Raw genomic sequence first — 20,512 nt, 5'->3', positions numbered from 1 at the left:
GAGATTGATCTTAATAACCCATTTCCAAATTCTTTGGAAATTTGTCTTGGCTTTGATTTTTGGATTCAATAGTTAGATTATGAGTCCCTCCCATTTCATTATCGAATATGCCACAAGTATGTCCACACCTTCAGCGCCAATGTCCCAAGGTAAACAAATTTGTAGTGGCCTCTTCTCCTCTTTCCATGGCTCTGATGGAGGATAAGGGGGATAAAGATAAGGTTCCTATGATGCATGGAGAGCCTTTTAAGGATGGTTTTATACCTATTAAGCCAAGGGCTAAAGGGAGAGGTCAAAAGCGATTCTTTAAGGATAGGCAGAGTGAGGAGCGTTTTAACCGTTTTGAGGTCTTGGATACTTTGTCTTTGGAGGAGGGGATTCCTATAGAGGTTTCTTCTGGGTCCACTGCTATGGGGATTGATACAATGTCAAAGCAAGTGATTGCTAGTAGGGATACACCTATGGTGCATATGCAGGAGGATGTTGGAAATTCTAGCGACTCTACAAGCTTGCAAGATGATATTGTTTTGGCAGATTTGGCTAAGGAGGTGTTATCTTCAGCGAAAGGAAGGGGTCTTCTCAGCCTTTACGTGTGCAACAATGCCCCCTTAAGAAAGGCCCCTTTGATTCTTCTTCTAAAATTGGTCGTAAGAAGGATCTAGAAAAGATTAAAGCTACTGGAGATTTGTTGGTGGAATCTGGGGTGGTTAAGCCCATTGATGTTCATTTCTCCCAACCTCCTCCATGATTATTTTGTCCTGGAATGTAAGGGTGTTGAATAGAACCTCCCATCAAAAGGCTATTCATGATTTCGTTGGTCTTCATTCTCTAGACATTTTTGGTATTCAGGAGACTACACTTTCCATTGATTTTATGCTTCAATATTGTGTCTCAAGGAAACTCTAGAGGTTTGGCTTTTTTTTTGGATCCACGTAAGATTGTTCCATTTTGGTGGGTCTTGTTGTGACCTTTTCACACATCACCCCATTCAAAATGAGTATCCTCCCTTTTTACCTGCTTTCTAGGGTTTTGTTGGAGCCTTGTGACCTTCTTGCATCAATATTGCCAAGTTTGTTAGTTTTGAATGGTACGAGTTTTGGAAGTCATGGGCCAGTTTGTGCAAGCCATGGTTAGAACAAAGTCTAGATGTCTTCAAATGTCTATAAATTCCAAAGGACAAAGACTACAATTGATTTGGGTCAATTTGGACAACTTTCTATTTTTGGAAAGTTTTGCTCTTTTGTTTTTTCCTATTTTTTTAGGAAGTTTCGTTTTGGCATTTTCAGCATGATCCCCAAAGTGGCTATTTTAGAAAGTTTTTCCTATTTTTTAGTGATGCTTGTTTTTTCTATTTTTGGAAAGAGGATTTGGGGTTTGCACTGTCGGCTCTGAATTGAACTGAAAATGATAATCAAATTCCTCCAAAATTCAAGTTTTGATAAAAAAACCCAACTCCCTAAATTTTAGGGATCCTGAGGAATTCAATGGATAAAAGGAAGGCGGTTTTCAAATTTCAAAATGATCTTACAAGAATTGCACAAGTTATGAAGATTTTTTTATCTTGTTTCCATGGAGATCATCTCTCTCCAAGTTCGCCCATTAAGGAGAATCAAAGGGTCATGAATTTGTCTAAGTCCGCTCACCTTGGGGTATCAAGATCCCTCAACTCTGCCCTCATAGTATATGAAATTCACCAAGTCCACCTTGACTTGGTCTCAACCTTAATGAAGTCCACCAACTGTAAGGTAAAGAAGTGCATAACCTTGACAACGTCCACCTAAGGATATGTGAGCAAGAGCATAGATCTCACCAAGTCCGCCTTTATGGTGCACAAAATTGATAAACTTCACCCTTGGTTGAGTGTGAAGTTCAAGAAGTTAATGAAGTCTGCCTAAGGATTTTCATAAGGTCAAGAGTTCAATGAAGTTTGCCTACCCTTGGTTCCCGACATTTACCAAGTCTTCCTAGGTGTGGGTAAGCTTGGTTATGAAATAAAGGAATTTCACCCTCCGTATGCTAGTGCAACCAAGTCCACCCAAAGGTTTAGGAAGACAGCAAACAAGTGGTGCACATTCTTCACCAAGTCCACCCTATGGATGACAAAGAAGTTCCTAAGTGTGGATAAGTTCACCCTACATCAGCATACACTTAGTGCACAATGTTGGCATTATAACAGACAAAGAGAGATTGTTGGCATTTCAATAAGGACATTGAGAAGGTTGTTGATGATTATGGATATAACTGATCAAGGATGTTTACTGTCTTAATATTGTTATTTTGTCATTGATGTCAAGAAATTGATTTTCTAATTCAGTATGATGTTGCCATATCTTAAGAAGTATGATTTGATGAGTATAAAGATGTCGGTAAAAGACACAGAAAGAATATGATGAATAAGGGGAGGAATAAGTTATTCAATGGGCAACTATTATCGAGTTAGACAATGATGAGATCATGTTGTTTAGATTGTTTTGATATCCTACATATGTTGATTGATTGTAAGGTTAATAATATACTATGTTACCGAGCAAGGAACCTAGTCGGTAAACCCTAAGGTTATCGCTATCAGTTAATGAAGGCAGAATGTCTACCGAGTGAAGTTTAGTATTTATCGAGTTGCAACCGAGTAGTAATAGAATGCATTGAATGAATAAAAGCATTATTTAATGAAGGAAGCTGATGAGCTGGAACTGATTAAATGATTGGTATGTCGTGAATGAAGTTTGTTAAAGAACCTATGGGAAAGGAAAATCGGCAGGAAGATCTACAGCTCAGATTGAACCGCAATACCCTAGCACAAGTTCCAAGAAATGTATGCAAGTTCCAAGGTGGGGTAAAACATTTTCAGATCGAAGGATACATTGAACCTAGTCAAGATTGAAGATCTGATGGCTATGATTGATCATGGGATATGTGATCAAGGAGATTAAGCGGTTGGCAAGTTGTTTATAAATAAGGAACTGTTGATAAACAATGCATGCAGGCAAGTGTATGCACAGGGATGCTACATAGTGATTACCGAGCACTGAAGCTTGAAGACCATTTGAATAATAGAGTATAGAGCCCAGCAGATGGACAAGACAAGTCCTAGATTGTATTGAGCAAATAAGAATCTACTTTAGCATTTTAGATGTGAAGTTGCAAATAGATTTTATTACTGTTATTTTGTGAAGTGACAGAAAATCTCTTAACTGAGTGGACTTAACAGTCTTATTTGTAAAACCCTCTAGCAAGGTGACATTCTGATTGAGTGTTTAAAATCCTTTAACAAGGTCACTTCTAACAAGGTGAAGATCCTAACAGATCTGAGGGAAATCCCTTAACCGAGTCACATCTAGTAATGTGTTTGTAATCTTTAACAGGATTTTCTTTTAACCGAGCATACTCTAGAATAGTATATTTCTTAGTGGGTCCGAAATCGCACAGTGGTTTTTTCCCTATTTGGGTTTCCACGTTAAATCTGGTGTTATGAGTTTTATGATATTTATATGCTTTTGAGTTTGCATGTTTAGTAGTTTTGGTTATATTACTGAAGTATATGTTACCGAGGTTGAATTTGTTGTTTTTATGGAAGATTAAGGTTGTATGATTCACCCCCCCCTCATCTTATTAGCTTGGCATCTGTACTTAACATTAACAAAGTCTGCCCTTGGTCAAAGACTATAGTTCCTGATAATGTTGAACTCCAGCTTAGCATGATACGTGGTACCCAAACATGTAGAGTTTGCCTAACTTGATGTGGTACCTGAAGTTTATGAAGTCTGCTTTGTCTTTAGTTGACAAGTCAAATATTTGTTGTGTTAAGAAGAGAATATTCTTGGATGATGTCAGGAGGATCCTTCATGAAGTTCGAACTAAGAACCAAAATAGAAGCTTCTTTGAAAGATAATATTCCAAATTTAGTTCGAATTATGAACTAAAAATTGAAATAAAAACTTGCATTTCTAAAACAAGATGAGGATTTTGAACTTGATAGAGATGACAAGTCCACTAAAGACAAAATTAGAAACATTCCCTACAGATTTGAAGGATTGAGAAAGGATTAGAAACATGTTTTGAGGAATATTTTGAGTTTCTAATTACGAATACTTCATTCATTCTCTCACTTTTACACATGAAGTTTGAAGTTTTGAGCATATTGAGAGCAAGTTTGAAAGTTCTTTTGCAGGTTGAAGGTTATTTTGAAGTGCTTTTTGTAGATTAAAGGTGTTTTTGAGGAAGTTTTAAGTATAAGCCTGAGTTTTCAATCTCTTCTTCACCAAGTTATATTCAAATTTTGAAAATTTATGACTGATTGGAGGACAAAACCCATTGATTTTCTGAGTGTAGCATCTAAAAGTTGTGTTCTTGACAGTTTCTTTTCTCATTCTTCAAAGGTGAAAGTTCATTTTGTAGGCAGAATATCAAGGTTTTAACATGGTTTTGTTCTAAAAAGAGAGAGTAAATTTCACAGATTACTCTTCTTCTCTTTCTTATTTTATGCCCTTCAAAGCAAGATTGAATGGATTTTCTTGGACTTAATGTTTTCAAAATCTAATTTTGAAGTGAAAATCAGACCTTAAATTTCCTAAATGTCATGATTTTCAAGGGTTTTATTAACATTCTCAGAATAATCAAGTGTGGAAAATCCCATTTTTGTGGCTAAGTGTTGAAAAGAAAAAGTGAAAACCACATATTACTTAGCCACCAAACTCACAAACTAAGCTTAAAAGTATAGATTTTAACTTAAGTTGGTTTGATTGTTTTGCAGATTTTGGAATATCTCGTAGTCAGGATGAAGTTTCAAGTGGATAAAGATTCCCCTCCAGAATCTAAGTTGAAGTCCAAGTGCAAGCTAGTCAGAGACACTAACTTGGGACATAACAACTTGGGGGAATTCAAGAAGGGAATTCAAGAGTTGGTGGTGGAATGCTCTAAACATTACAATCCTATAAACCAAGAGATCATGGCCAAAGAGGAAGAAACACAATTGTATCAAGATAATGTTGAAGAATATGATGCCAATGTCAACAATACGTGGTTGGATAAGCCAAGAAAGGGTGCTTCTAAGTTACCCAAGGATCTTGTGAGAGCCTACTTCAAGGAGAATATTGGAGACCTGATATTTTTGTTGAGCAGAGTCATGGGTAGTCCACAAAGTGCACCATTTGAGCCTTGGATGTACTAATTCAACAATGAAATAACTATCGGAGTGAAGATGATTGATTCGGCAAAGGTTATAAGTAATAATCTTGATGACCAACTGAAGAACTTGGAAGAGAACATGAGATTTCATATAAGTTCTTATTTGGTGTACTCTCTTTCTCAAAATTACAGATATAGAGGACTCGCCTATAGAGGAGAAGTGGGGAATAAGGAGAATCAATTTTTTGTTTATGATTGCTACCCACAGCTTCACTTGGAGGAAAAACTTCACTTTAAGAGAGTCAATGATGCATTCTTGATGCACATTACCATGACACTCCAAGGTGGTCTTCATTAGAGACTCTCTCAGGAGTCTAAAGATTTGGTTAACAGATTCGGGCATTGGTACATCCAATACTCTAGAATTACTTATCTGAGAATTATTTGGACCTCCTTACAAGTTACCCATGTATCCCACCAACAGAGTAGTGTTTCTTGAAGTTATCACGCACCTTGAAAGTTTTATGATTGTTCAAAGAGGGAAGAAAAAGACAAGAGCGTCTTTTCCCCTTCGTGTTGAAAATGGATTGGAAACATGTTCGTCAGCACAAGCTGCCACTAGTATTGAAAAGGAGATTTTTTGGAACCCATTCTTTCAGTATAAGGCTAGAAGGCATTTTGATCCTTTTCACTGGATGAAAAAGGTTGATGGAGAGCTATTTGACCATAGACTTGATCTTGAAGGCTATTGGGCTAATGCAGTTGATAGCTTTGAAATCAGAAGGAGATTATGGTCCAGACTTCCCCTAAATTTGATTAGAATATCAAAGGTATTTCGAGTAGCATATCATCTTGAGGATGTTCCTGAATTTGAGTAGCCTCACTTTGATAAATTGAGAAATGAGCCCCTTGCCTTGGTTGATCAATCACATTTGAGCAACCTCATGAGACCAATGATTGAGTATTTTAAATGGTGGGCAATGGAGAAAACAAAGGGTTTTAGATCAAAAGGTATTGATCTCACATATGATCTCATGGGAACCAATGAATCAATGTCTTCAAACCATGGTGTTTCATCAAGTGTCAAGTCCAGGAAAAGGAAAGAACCCACAGAAAATTCTATGAGGGGTAAAGGAAACAAAATAGTTGGAGATGCAATTAGAAGGTATAGATCAGATGAAGGACATTTGACCTTAAGTGTTGCATCCACTGCTCTAGTCATGACTACAACTAATGAATAGGAGATAAATACTGATATGGGAGATAATGAGGTAAGAGTTCCTTCTTCAATTGATGAGGTAATGGAAGAACCGACTCAAGAACAAAATTCTGCCAGGACTGTAAAAGCTGAAGTACCTGAGCCTTCAAGAGAATTCCTTGATGGCATTGTCATTGTACCCAAGGAAACTGAAGATAAATTTGATGAGAGTGGCATGGAGCAATCAACCATTCCAGATTCATTGAGAGATAGAGTAAAGGCTAAGGCTACCAAGGAAGCTCATTCAGAAGACAACACATCAGCATTCCTGGCTATGGTGAATAAACCAATTTAGATAAGACCGCCCAAACTAGCTAAGAAGTTCTCTTTAATTTAAAGAGATAGTGCAGGATTTAGATTAGTATAGATATTTGTACCCAAAGAAGGTAAAACTTGGGATAATATTGCTCTAGAAGATTATGACATCACCATCGTGAACCTTGGAAAGAGTACCAAACTCTAGGAAGTTCAAGAGTTTGATGTTACTTGTAATACATAGAAGGAAAGGTTGAACAAAGAAGTAGAGAAAAGGAAAAGATTGGAAAAAGATAACGAGCAGTGGAAGAAGTATGTGATACATTTGACAAAGCCACTCAATCAGGAAATACCAGTCACTCCTCCTGCATCTCTTCTATAGGAATTCATGCGGGACTATGATGATATGAAGGCTACCTTTAGAGAATCCAAGGAATGGACTTCTGAGGCCTTAGAATGTGCAGATACACTTAGTGAAAATCTAGTATCAGCATATGAGTCTACCTCTTCTTTGTTGGCCAAAATTTAGGATTTGTCTGAGAATTGGGAAGAAGTCAAAGAAATTTATAATATGATTCTCCCACAGTTGAAGATCATCTAGGGACTTTCTCAATGGGAGTTAGTGGATGGAGGATTCATTCATGTAGGTAGTAGATATGACCTTAGCACTTTGTATTTTAGTTTGATAACCAAGGTTGAAACCTTGAAGAAATCTGAAGCCAAGTGTTTGGGAGACAAGAAAATTGTTAAGAATATTCAAGATAAGGTATTTCATGTGGCAGTAGAAATCTGGCAATGAGAGATGGTGTGAGAAATACATCTGTGCACCAAAAATCTGAGAGCTAGAATCCAATCAAACTTTTTTAAGGTTTCGAGAATGATTCTCAAAGGAGATTTCTCTAGAATTTTGAGTTTTCTCCTCATTGATGAGAATTTCCTTGCACAAGTAGTTGACTGGGAATGCATACTCACCACCTGTACTCATGATGTAAACATGGTCGACTTCCAAATTAGCAACTTTCCAAGTGTCACCATGGAGGAGGTGCGACTTCTTGTGTCCAAATACATGGAATCTACAGAAAAGAAAATTGAACACTCACCTCAGTGAGAATAGAAATTGCGTCACTTGTCTCCTTCCTATTCATTTCGACTATTAGAGTTTGGGGAAACCCTAATTAGGGTTTTAAAATTTTAATCTGAGCCCTTGATCATTATTCGATCTCAGTCGTTCATAATTTCTAGATTACTATATAAGGTTTCCTCCTCTCATTTGGAGAGTGTGAGATTTTTGAAATATTGTTTCATGAAGGTCATTTTTCAAATAATATTTTACATGCGTGCTTTCTCTTAAGGCTTTGTAATCCCTATTGTTTGAGTGATTTAGCAAGGTTTTCAATTTATTCAACACATTAGTTAAAATTTATTTTACTTTGTTTGATGAATGAAAGATCTGCTAAGTATTGGTTTATGGTGTATCTCTTCTCATACTTTTTGTGAATGGATGATTTTCATTCACTGTGTAAAGTTAGTCTAAGCTTTCCATTTTATGTATGCTTAAACTTTTGATCGTAAGCACATCCCTTGAAGATTGCATCCAATTTGTGTAAGTTGTCTTAAGTGAGGCAGAACAAAGTGTGGTTTATTGAGTTCACCGAATCAATACCGTCTCTGGAATTCATAGGATTAGAGTAGATTTCTCAATCCTTATCCCTTTTGTCCTTTTTTTGAAAGTCTTAAACCCCAAAAAATCCTAAAAAGAAATAAAGAGAGACAGCTTTAATTGACAAATCCATATAAGTCCCAAAGTCGTTGACAATTCATTCAAGTGTAAGTCCCTTTTGTGTATTACCAGCAAATCACAATGCTCATTGAGCTTATGCACACATCAAGAACTAAATAAAGAAACATTGGAATCGCCATATGATTTTCTAGCAATCTTAGCATACGCGGTGATTTTTCAAAAGAGGATAAATTATCTTTGGGTACTTTATTCTAAATGTTTGGTAGATGATAAAATAGACACCAACATAAATAGGTGCTAGAAAGAGGGCTTGGTAATAGAAACGAGTGATTGTTCACAGTTTTGGATAGTAGATATGATGCAGCATGGTGTTGTCACATGAATTTCCATTTTATCTATCACTTGAGCAACCTAAACTAGGACTAAATCAAACAAATATTGCAGATCAGCTACGTTCAATTGCTTGGAAATAAAAATTAGATCATTCTCAATTCGGGAAAGTTGGTCACACTATCATTGAGGAGGAAGAAAAGGGTCGAAAAATAGAAGCAGCAATCAAGAAAGACCTAGAAAGGCAGAGAATTTTGGCTCTTCAGCGTCAAGTCCTTAGAGAAATTTGACAATTTTCCTTCCGATCCACCAATAAAACTTCACTTGTTAACATGGTGAAAAATGGGCCTACCAATCATTCCTCCTGAACCAGGCAGACATCCTGAGCCAGTAGTACAACTGGACTTGAGTCTTCACAACGAGCAGGAAAACGTCATCATGGAATTATACAACTTAGCTTGGAGTGTAAGAAGAAATTATCCTGACTAGCGTTGAATGTGCTTCATTCTTGAAGAAGAAGAAGAAATTGTTGATCGCATTGACGCAGAAATACAAAGAGAGCAAAGTTTATTGCCACCACAAGAAGTTGAACTAGCTCTCACACCTGCTCCTGCACAACCTCAACAAAATTAAAGACACGCTGGATTGCATAAGTTCTTTCTCCCCAGACAAATTTTAAAGAATCCTAAGATCAGCCCTAAGTTCATCCAAGGAATTTATGGAGTTAGAATCCTCTACTAGATCCAAGAAAAGGAGAAGGATAGTTGAAACAGTTGGAGAAGAAAGCCCGTCAAATGGGGACGTTCCACAAGAAGAAGATATTTCCAGCTTGTTCCACATTTCCAATTTGTTCCAAATGCCTTCTCCCATAACACAAGCTACACAACTAGACCCGCCAGAATTCCCAATCTAAGGAGCTTCACCTCCAGCATCTCCACTATCGGTTACTCAACAAACTCCAATAGGAGTACATCAAGAAAATGTCCCAATGGTGTGGCATCTAGCTAATGCATCCCCTATGGTTTTTACAACCTATCATAATATGCCTAAGAATCCTGAACAATTTTGTTCCAAATTTTATAGTGGCGTATTAGTCGCTTAACTGATAAGCATATAAGGATTTTTGAAGATCTCCTTTGACAACATGGATATCTAACATGAAGATATTGCTTGCAGGTTGTTTCCTTACACTTTTGATGAAGAAGCTTCTCATTGGTATATCCACTTGCTAGTCGACTCCATTCATAATTAGCAAGAGATGAAGGATACCTTCCTAGAAAAGTTCAGATCACCAATTTCTTTGTCTGATTTATATCGGCAATTTGTAGAAGTAAGGAGGAAAGAACATGAGCCTATTAGCACTTTCAATAATAGGTTCCACAAAGCTCACACAAGACTAATAGATCCATACAATTTGAATATTGTTGTAGCACTGCCTGTCTATTATGTAGCACTGGATCACCTTCCTTCTATGTTTGTGAAATCAAAGGGTACACCCCCGACTAATTTGAAAGAAGCTTACTTTTCAGCTATCTCAGTCGGCAATGATTTGGAGGTGGGTACTGCTTCAAGACCACTCAATTATTAAGGAAATCTTGCGATGCAAGGCCAAATCCAAAGCATCAATCGAGAATTGTCCCAAGGTACACCTGTGATGAACCCAGTACCTATTGCAAGTAATCAAATAGTCCTCCATCCAGGAGCACCTATTTCACAAGTAACCCCACCACAGCCTGTATATCTCCAAAATGCAACAACGTCAAGTCAAACTCAGGAAGAGAAAGATGAAATGAGAGAATTGATCAATCAAATCAAGAAGTTGTCAACTGAAGTGACCTATTTGAACGGTCAAAATAACCAGATACAAAATATGCAGAGAAGTTACCAAGGGAATTACCAAGGCCAAGGTCCTTCCGAGTATCAAAAGGATAATCAAAATTTCCAAAGGGATAATCAGAACTATTAAGGGAATAATCAAGGTTTTTGGAACAACAACCAAGTTTTCCAAAAGAAGACATGGAATACCAGACCTAATAATGGCATTGTGCCATCTCCCTTGGATAATCAACCCATTGGTGATAATCGTCATGCATATAAGGTATTTCTAGCTGAAGCTACTTTGTCGGGATGGTGCAGATTGCACAATATCAATCAACATTTTGAGCTAAAATTCCCTGAGTTTCAAGTAGCAGCAGACATTTTCCAGAGTGAGAAAAGAAATTTAGAAGTTGAAGATTCAAAAGTGACTGGATATGAATTGGTTCTCGTAACAAGGTATGATCAATCTTTAGTCATTGAGAATGTCAAATCATACCAACTCAATCAAATATTCCCACCCACATCTGCTAATGGCCCAGTAGAGTCGCCACAATATCAAGTTGAATCGGAAGTCCAAGTTGTGTCAAACCAACCATCCTCAATTAATGGCTACATTTTCCCTCCACTATACAATAGTGTCTTGGTAGAAGGAACTAGAGAAGTACAAGCATTCCAACAAACATCTGGATACCAACCTAGGGTATACTAGAGAAATACTCATTATACTGAGCCCTTAACCATGTCTATTACTCCAAATAATTTTCATATGCCACCAAACCCCAATTCTACCAATACCCCAACTACTCCTAGAGATTCTCCCGAGTACTACCAATAGAGTATCCAATCCAATGGAACTACACCAAAAAATGCATCACAAGTTGAGCAAAGGCAACCAACAATTCCTCAGCCAAAACCAACTCAAGAACACACAAAAGGTCATCCCAAAGAAGAGTTGAAAGATTAAGTTCATTTGTATTGGAGGAATTTAAGAAAAGAAAAGTTAGCTTTCCCTTGATCGAGTTAATGAAAGTTCCTAAGATTAGAGAGACCCTTTTAGGCATTTTAAATGAAACTGTTGCTCCAAGAACTCCACAAAATATAGCCTACCGAGGATCACTCAATGCTCCTGCCAATAATAATGTGGTTCAAGATGAACTAGAGATGTTGTTTGATGCTCCACAACAACCTCCTAATTTTGTAGGAATGATCCGGACATCATCTGAGAATCAAAAGGATATGACACAAGATTAGGTCCTTATGGATATAGATATATTTCAGGAAGAGATTTTAACAAATGAGTTGTCACAGGCCTCGCAAAAGACTGGATTTCTTTTAAGGAAAAAAGAAGAGGAGAAACAAGAAAAACACCTGCTAGTCTTCTACAAGGGTAAAGATGAGCCTACCCCATTCTTGTTGTCTATAAGAATATTTTGCAAAATGTTACACAATTGCCTAGTTGATTATGGTGCCTCTAGCAACATAATGTCGCTAGTCGTTTGTTAAAAGTTGGGACTTGTTCCTACAAGGACGAATAAGAAAATCACACAACTAGACATAACAGAGGTCCCTGTTATGGGAGAACTAAATAACATCCACATGCAGCTAGCAATAGACCCGAGAATTCAAAGTTGTATCGACATTTATGTTGTATATATTCCTGACGGATATGACATGATATTGAGAAGAGATTGGTCAAGAAGGCTAAATGGTTATATTTCCACCAACTTCTTGCACATGTGGCTGTCATGGAAAGGAGTTCCTAGTCAGATTAAAATTGATAGCAGGCCAAGGCTTAAGCTGATGATTATAGAGAATGGATAAAACAATGAGATATTGTTTCTCAAGATAGACCTAGGATCCTAGGCACCTAAAGAGAATAAGTCTTGATGTTGCCAATATCATCTAATGGAAAGAGCATCAGAGAAGGATTAGAGCCTGCAATGATAGAAGATCAAAACAAAAATGAGAAACTATTTTAGAGTTTCAAATATTTTATTTGGACAAGTATTTGCCAGAAAGTAGAGTTGAGAAGCAAGACTCATGAACTATTGCTAACCAACTAATGTCAGATCCATGACACATCTCACTCGGAGTTCACTTGCAAGATGTGTCACAAAGCAATCAAAGAAGCTCATCAAATGCTTCTACAATTTGCAAATCCTGAAAGTGACACAGAGAATAAAGAAGATCATCAGAAGCATGAATCTCGAGAAAACACAGTTGAATACACAAAAGAAGATCAACTACAAGACTGTCGCAATCATACTGTTGAAATTCAAGCTTCATCATCCTCTTGAACAATCAAGAAAGAACTTAAAGGTGAAATAAACCAATTGATAAATTGCCTTGATCATAGTGTCATTGAGAAGAAAGTCTCACCATCTTCTCAAATAAAAGATCAAGTTTTAGCATCATCTCTGTTGGCAATATAACAAGGATATTGAGAAGGTTGTTGATGATTATGGACATAACTGATTAAAGATGTTTTACTGTCTTGATATTATTATTTTGTCATTGATGTCAAGAAATTGATTTTCTAATTCAGTATGATGTTGCAATATCTTAAGAAATATGATATGAATATTATAAAGAAGTTGGTAAAGACACAGGAAAGAATATGATGAATAAAGGGATAAGTTATTCAATGGGAAACTCTACCGAGTCAGACAATGATGAGATCTTGATGTTTTAGATTGTTTTAACATCATACATATGTTGTAAAATGTAAAGGTTAATACTACACTATATTATCAGGCAAAGAACCTAGTTGGTAAACCCTAAGATTATTGCAGTCGGTTAATGAAGACAGAATGTCTACCGAGTAAAGTTTAGTATTCATCGAGTTGCAACCGAGCTATAACAGAATGCATTAAATGGTTACATGTGATATTTAATGAAAGAAGCTGATGAGCTGGAGTGGATCAATGATTGGCAAGCCATGGAAGAAGTTTGTTAACAAATCTAAGGCAATGGAAAGTCGGCAAGAAGATCTACAACTCAGATTGAACCGCATTACCCTAACACAAGTTCCAAGATGATTGTGCAAGTTCCAAGGCAGGGTAAAATGTTTTTCAGATCATAAGATACAATGAACCTGGACAAGATTGAAGATCTGATGGCTATGATTGATCATGGGAAATGTGATCAAGGAGATTAAGCGATTAGATGATTGTTTATAAATAAGGAACTATTGATAAATAGTGGATGTGGGCAAGTGTATGCACAAGGATGCTACATAGTGATCACTGAGCACAGAAGCTTGAAGACCTATTGGAATAATAGAGTATTGATGCCTAGCAGATAGACAAGAATAGTTCTATGTCTAGATTGTGTTGAACAAATAAGAATTTGCTTTAGCATTTTAGATGTAAAGTTGCAAATAGATTGTATTACCGTTAGCTTGTGAAAGTAATAGGAAATCTCTTAACTGAGTGGACTTAACAGTCTTATAAGTAAATCCTCTAACAAGGTGACATTCTAAATGAGCGTTTGAAATCCTTTGACAAGGTCACTTCTAACAAAGTGAAGATCCTAACAGATCTAAGGGAAATCCCTTAACCGGGTCACATCTAGCAATGTGTTTTGTAATGTTTAACAAGATTGGATTTTAACCAAGCATACTCTAGAGGAGTATATTTCTTAGTGGGTCCGAAATCCCATAATGGTTTTTCCCTATTTGGGTTTCCACGTTAAATTTGGTGTTATGAGGTTTATATTGTTCATATGCTTTTGAGTTTACATGTTTGACAGTTTTTATTCTATGACTGATATATGTTACCGAGGTTGAATCTGATGTTTTCATTAATGATTAAGTTTGTATGATTCAGCCCCCCCTCTCATCTTGTTGGCTATTAGATCTGTACTTATGTTAAGTATCAGAACTATCAATTGGTATCAGAGCTTTGGACTCTGAAAGGAAAGTTTAAAGGCACTTGAGTTAAACATCCAAAGATGTATAAGAGGGATGCACCTAAGCTGAATAAGTCAAGTTTCTCTACATGGTAGAAAAGGATGAAGCTACATCTATCAGGAGTTGGAGAATATGCTATATACTATCTGGAGAATGATTTTGTTACACCAAGCACCTATCCATTGACTATGGAAGAGATAAAGGCAAAGCAAGAACACATTCAAGCAATGATTGAAATAACATCTGCATTGACCGATTCTGAGTTTAATGATCTAGAAGGCTGCAATGATGCGAAGGCTATGTGGACTAAGCTCATATCTGTATATGGAGGAGATGAACATGTTCAAAGAGAAAAAGTTGATAGTCTAAGAGGACAGCTTGAATCTATGAGGATGAATGAAGGTGAGAAAATAACCCAGTATAGTACAAGACTAAAGGAGATTGTAAATCAAATCAAGGGAGCAGGAGGAACTATTGAAGAAAAGGATGTGACAAGTAAGTTGTTAAGAACCCTTTTACTTGCCTATGCAATCCGAGTCTCTACAATCAATGAACTGAGGTCTATACCTAATATGCCAGTTTCCTTGGATGCTACTATTGGTAAGCTACATGCATTTGAGTTAAGTAATTTTGATAACAATGGGTCATCGGTAAATAAAGTTGAATCTGCATATAGTTCTTTTCATCTGAATGAATCTAATGATTACAATGAAAGAAAGTATAAGTACTCTGGAGGAGATCATAGTGGAGCAAGTGAAAGATTTCAAAAGAACATGGAGGAGGTACACAAACTATATGAAGAAATCAGAAAGCAAGAAGAGTTTGAAGCACTATTGGCCAAAAGGTTACCAAGAGGCAAAGGTAAGTATAAGGGAAAACTACCCTTGAAATGTTTCAATTGTGATAAGATTGGACATATGGCTTCTAACTGTCCTGACAAAGATTTCACTGAAAAGAGAGATTACCGAGATGACAGACAGAAAGATAATCATTACAGAGGTCACCGAGACTTTAGAAGAAGAGATAGAAAGACCTTCTTAATTGTTGATGAGGAATCTGAAGATGATAAATCGGATGAGACTGATACAGAGGAAGTTGTTTATGTGGCTATCAAGGATGGATCAGATGAAGAAAGGTATGAAGAAAAATCCCTAATATCTCACATAAACACTAATGATTCTTGGGTAATAGATAGTGGATGCTCACATCATATGACAGGAGATAAACACAAGTTTGTTATGTTAGAAGATTATGATGGAGGCTATGTTAGATTTGGTAATGATGCACCATGTCTGGTAAGAGGTAAAGGATCCATAACACTTCTTGATAAAGCAAGATGCAATGATGTTTATTGGGTTGAAGGTTTGAAATATAATCTATTGAGTGTAGCACAGCTAAACAACACAGGTTACCGAATAGAATTTCAGAAAGGAATTGTCAAAGTTCATGACAAAAATGGAAAGTTAGCTGCTACTGGGACACAAAAAAAGGTAATACATTTCACCTTGACTCTACTCACAACAAGTTCTTGCATGCAAAGATTAATAACACCTGGTTATGGCATAAAAGGTTTTGTCATGTTAACTTTGATAATCTGATCAAGATAAGTAAGAAGCACAGAGTAAGAGGTCTACCAAGTCTTGAAAAACCTGAGAATGCTATGTGTCGAGGATGCCAAATGGGCAAGATGACAAGATCCAACTTTACAAGTAAGTCCTACACTTCTAAGGAAATTTTAGATCTTGTACACACTAATCTTTGTGGTCCTATGAAAGTTCAAAGTTATTATGGTGATAAGTATTTCATATTATTTGTGGATGATTATTCAAGGATGATGTCAATAATGTTTTTAAAATAAAAATCAGAAGCTTTTCAAATGTTTAAGTGGTACAAGGCTAGAGTTGAAAATGAAACAGGAAGACAACTGAAATGTTTTAGATCAGATAGAGGAGGAGAGTTCACATCTGATGAGTTCAACCTATTTTGCAATGGTCATGGTATTAAAAGACAAGTCTCTACATCGAGGAATCCACAACAAAATGGAATAGCTGAAAGAAGAATAGATCTATTGTGGATTGTGCTAGAACACTGATGATTGAGAAGAAGGTTCCACAAAAATTTTGGAGAGAAGCAATAAGCATAGCTATTTACACCTTGAACTAAGTTCAATTGAAGAAAGGTGCTTTGAAGACACCTTATGAAATCTGGTATGGCAAGAAACCTAACGGAAGTTATTTTAAGATCTTTGGAAGCAAATGCTATGTTCATAAAGATGATAGAAATGGCAAGTTTGATTAGAAAAGTGAAGAAGGAACATTTCTAGGATATTCTTCTAGAAGCAAAGCATTCAAATGTTTGATCAAATCATCTAACAAAATAGTAGAAAGTGCAAATGTGAAAATTGATGAATTTGCAGAAAGAACTGATGACAGGAATTCCAAAGAACTAGAAGACTATGATGAATTTGTCTATGTGCAACCGAAAAGTCCTACTGAGATAACTATTGAAGGAAATGAGGAAGATATCCAATTACTGAGTGATGAAGAGGATCATACAGAGCCTACCGAGCCTGTATTAGCCAAATATGTCAGAAGACATCATGCACCAAGTCAGATTATAGGAGATAAGGATGATCCAGTGATGACAAGGAACAAACTGAGACAGAACACATGTTTGATATCTAAATTTGAACCAAGCATAGTAATAGAGGCATTCAATAGTGAAGATTGGATAAATGCTATGACTAAAGAGATTGATCAAATCAAGAAGAATGACACATGGACACTAGTCCCAAGACCTAAGGACAAAAATGTAATCGGTACAAAGTGGATCTTCAGAAACAAGCTAAATGAGAAAGGAGAGGTCATTCGGAACAAAGCAAGATTGGTTTGCAAAGGTTATACCCAAGAAGAACGAATTGATTATGGTGATACTTTTGCACCTATTGCCAGACTTGAAGGAGTTAGAACATTGCTGGCATATGCTGCTTTCAAAAACTTCAAGGTATATCAAATGGATGTCAAATCTGCATTTCTGAATGGAATATTAGAAGAAGAAGTTTTCATTGAACAACCTGAAGGATTTGTTGAAGACAATAATAAAGATCAGGTATGTAAATTGAACAAAGCTTTATATGGTCTGAAACAAGCACCTAGAGCATGGTATGAAAGACTGCACTCTTATTTGATTAAGATTGGTTTTATAAGGACAAGTGAGAACAACAACATGTACATGAAGAATGATGAAAATGGAATACTAATCTCAGCCATATTTGTTGATGATATTATATTTTGTGGAAACGAATCTTTATGCAATAACTTTGGTAATGAAATGAGCAAAGAATTTGAGATGTCATTAATCGGTGAGATAAAGTATTTTATAGGCTTACAAATACTGCAAATGAAAAATGAAATTTTTATTACTCAATCCAAATACATAAAGGAAATCTTGAAGAAATTTGGAATGGAGGATTCAAAGCCAATAAGTACTCCTATGACTACAAACTACAAACTATCAAAAAATGATGAATCTGCATCTGTTGATGAGACACTCTACCGATCCACAAATGGAAAACTACAGTATGTTGTTCACAACAGGCCTAATATAGCACATGCAGTAGGTATTGTTGCAAGATTCTCGGCAGATCCTAAGGAAATACACATGACAGCAATCAAAAGAATTTTCAGATACTTGAAAGGCACTGAAGATTATGGCTTAGCATATCAGAAAGGAGATGATTTTGATTTGAAAGTCTATACTGATGCTGATTGGGCAGGCAACATTGATGATAGGAAAAGCACAAGTGGAGGAGCTTTCTTCTTAGGAGGAAGACTAGTGAGTTGGCTTAGCAAGAAACAAGGATGTGTTTCTCAGTCAACAGCCGAAGCTGAATATGTTGCTGTAGCACTGAATTGTACCAACATTGCATGGATCAAACAATTGTTGGAAGGTATAAATGAGAAAGTTACCGAGCCAATAACTATATTTTGTGACAATACTAGTGCCATTAATATTTCAAAGAACCCTGTTATGCACTCTAAGACAAAGCGCATATCTATCAAATATCATTATCTTAGAGAAGAAGCTCATGAAAAGAAAGTGGTGTTGGAATATGTTAACACAAAGGAACAAATAGCTGATATCTTCACCAAGCCACTACCAAAGGATACTTTTGAATATCTCAGAAGTAAGTTAGGGGTCCTACCCCTATCTCTTACTCACTGACCAAGATCGGTGAAAGCATCACTTCGATGAATCTATTGAATATCTTTTAGGGAGCTGATGCTAGAGTGATACACTTTAAGAATGCTTTTCTGAAAGTGTACTGGAACAATATTGGGATAATACAGAAAATAATACAGGGAACAGGAATTGTAAACAAATGCTCTGATTGAGACTCAGTTGATACACATCAGTAGGAAATAACTTCTTACAGAAACAACTTGTGTTTTAGTTCTTTTCTTTTTGGCATTGTTGTCAAAGGGGGAGAAGACTACCAGGAGGAGAAGACCTACCCAAGGAGGAGAAGACTACCAAGAGGAGAAGACCTAAGAAGATTGAGAGAAAACCATAAGAGAAGTCCGATGTATGGGGGAGAGCATTTCAGCATTTTAGAATCACAGCAATCTGAATTCTTAACAGTCAAATCAATTGGTTTTGCCATCAATGCCAAAGGGGGAGATTGAGGATATTGAGAAGGTTGTTGATGATTATGGACATAACTGATTAAAGATGTTCTACTGTCTTGATATTATTATTTTGTCATTGATGTCAAGAAATTGATTTTCTAATTCAGTATGATGTTGCCATATCTTAAGAAATATGATATGAAGATTATAAAGAAGTCGGTAAAGACACAGGAAAGAATATGATGAATAAAGGGATAAGTTATTCAATGGGCAACTCTACTGAGTCAGACAATGATGAGATCTTGATGTTTTAGATTGTTTTAACATCATACATATGTTGTAAAATGTAAAGGATAATACTACACTATATTATCAGGCAAAGAACCTAGTCAGTAAACCCTAAGGAACCTAGTCGGTAAACCCTAAGGTTATCACAGTCAGTTAATGAAGACAGAATGTCTACCGAGTAAAGTTTAGTATTCACCAAGTTGTAACCGAGCTATAACAGAATGCATTAAATGGTTACATGTGATATTTAATGAAAGAAGATGATGAGCTGGAGTAGATCAATGATTGGCAAGCCATGGAAGAAGTTTGTTAACAAATCTAAGGCAATGGAAAGTCGGCAAGAAGATCTACAGCTCAGATTGAACCGCATTACCCTAACACAAGTTCCAAGATGATTGTGCAAGTTCTGAGGCAGGGTAAAATATTTTTCAGATTGTAAGATACAATGAACCTGGACAAGATTGAAGATCTGTTGGCTATGATTTATCATGGGAAATGTGATCAAGGAGATTAAGCGGTTAGATGATTGTTTATAAATAAGGAACTATTGATAAACAGTGGATGCGGGCAAGTGTATGCACAGGGATGCTATATAGTGATCACCGAGCATAGAAGCTTGAAGACCTGTTGGAATAACAGAGTATTGATGCCCAACAGATAGACAAGATTAGTTCTATGTCTAGATTGTGTTGAACAAATAAGAATCTACTTTAGCATTTTAGATGTAAAGTTGCAAATAGATTGTATTACTATTAACTTGTGAAAGTAACAGGAAATCTCTTAACCGAGTGGACTTAACAGTCTTATAAGTAAATCCTCTAACAAGGTGACATTCTAAATGAGTGTTTGAAATACTTTGACAAGGTCACTTCTAACAAAGTGAAGATCCTAATGGATCTGAGGGAAATCCCTTAACTGGGTCACATCTAGCAATGTGTTTTGTAATCTTTAATAGGATTGGCTTTTAACCGAGCATACTCTAGAAGAGTATATTTCTTAGTGGGTCCGAAATCCCATAGTGGTTTTTCCCTATTTGGGTTTCCAAGTTAAATCTAGTGTTATGAGGTTTATATTGTTCATATGCTTTTGAGTTTACATGTTTGATAGTTTTTATTCTATGACTGATATATGTTACCGAGGTTGAATCTGATGTTTTCATT

The sequence above is a fragment of the Cryptomeria japonica genome, chromosome 5 (assembly GCF_030272615.1).
Source record: "Cryptomeria japonica chromosome 5, Sugi_1.0, whole genome shotgun sequence".
NCBI lineage: Eukaryota > Viridiplantae > Streptophyta > Pinopsida > Cupressales > Cupressaceae > Cryptomeria > Cryptomeria japonica.
Note: the sequence above shows the minus strand (reverse complement) of the source record.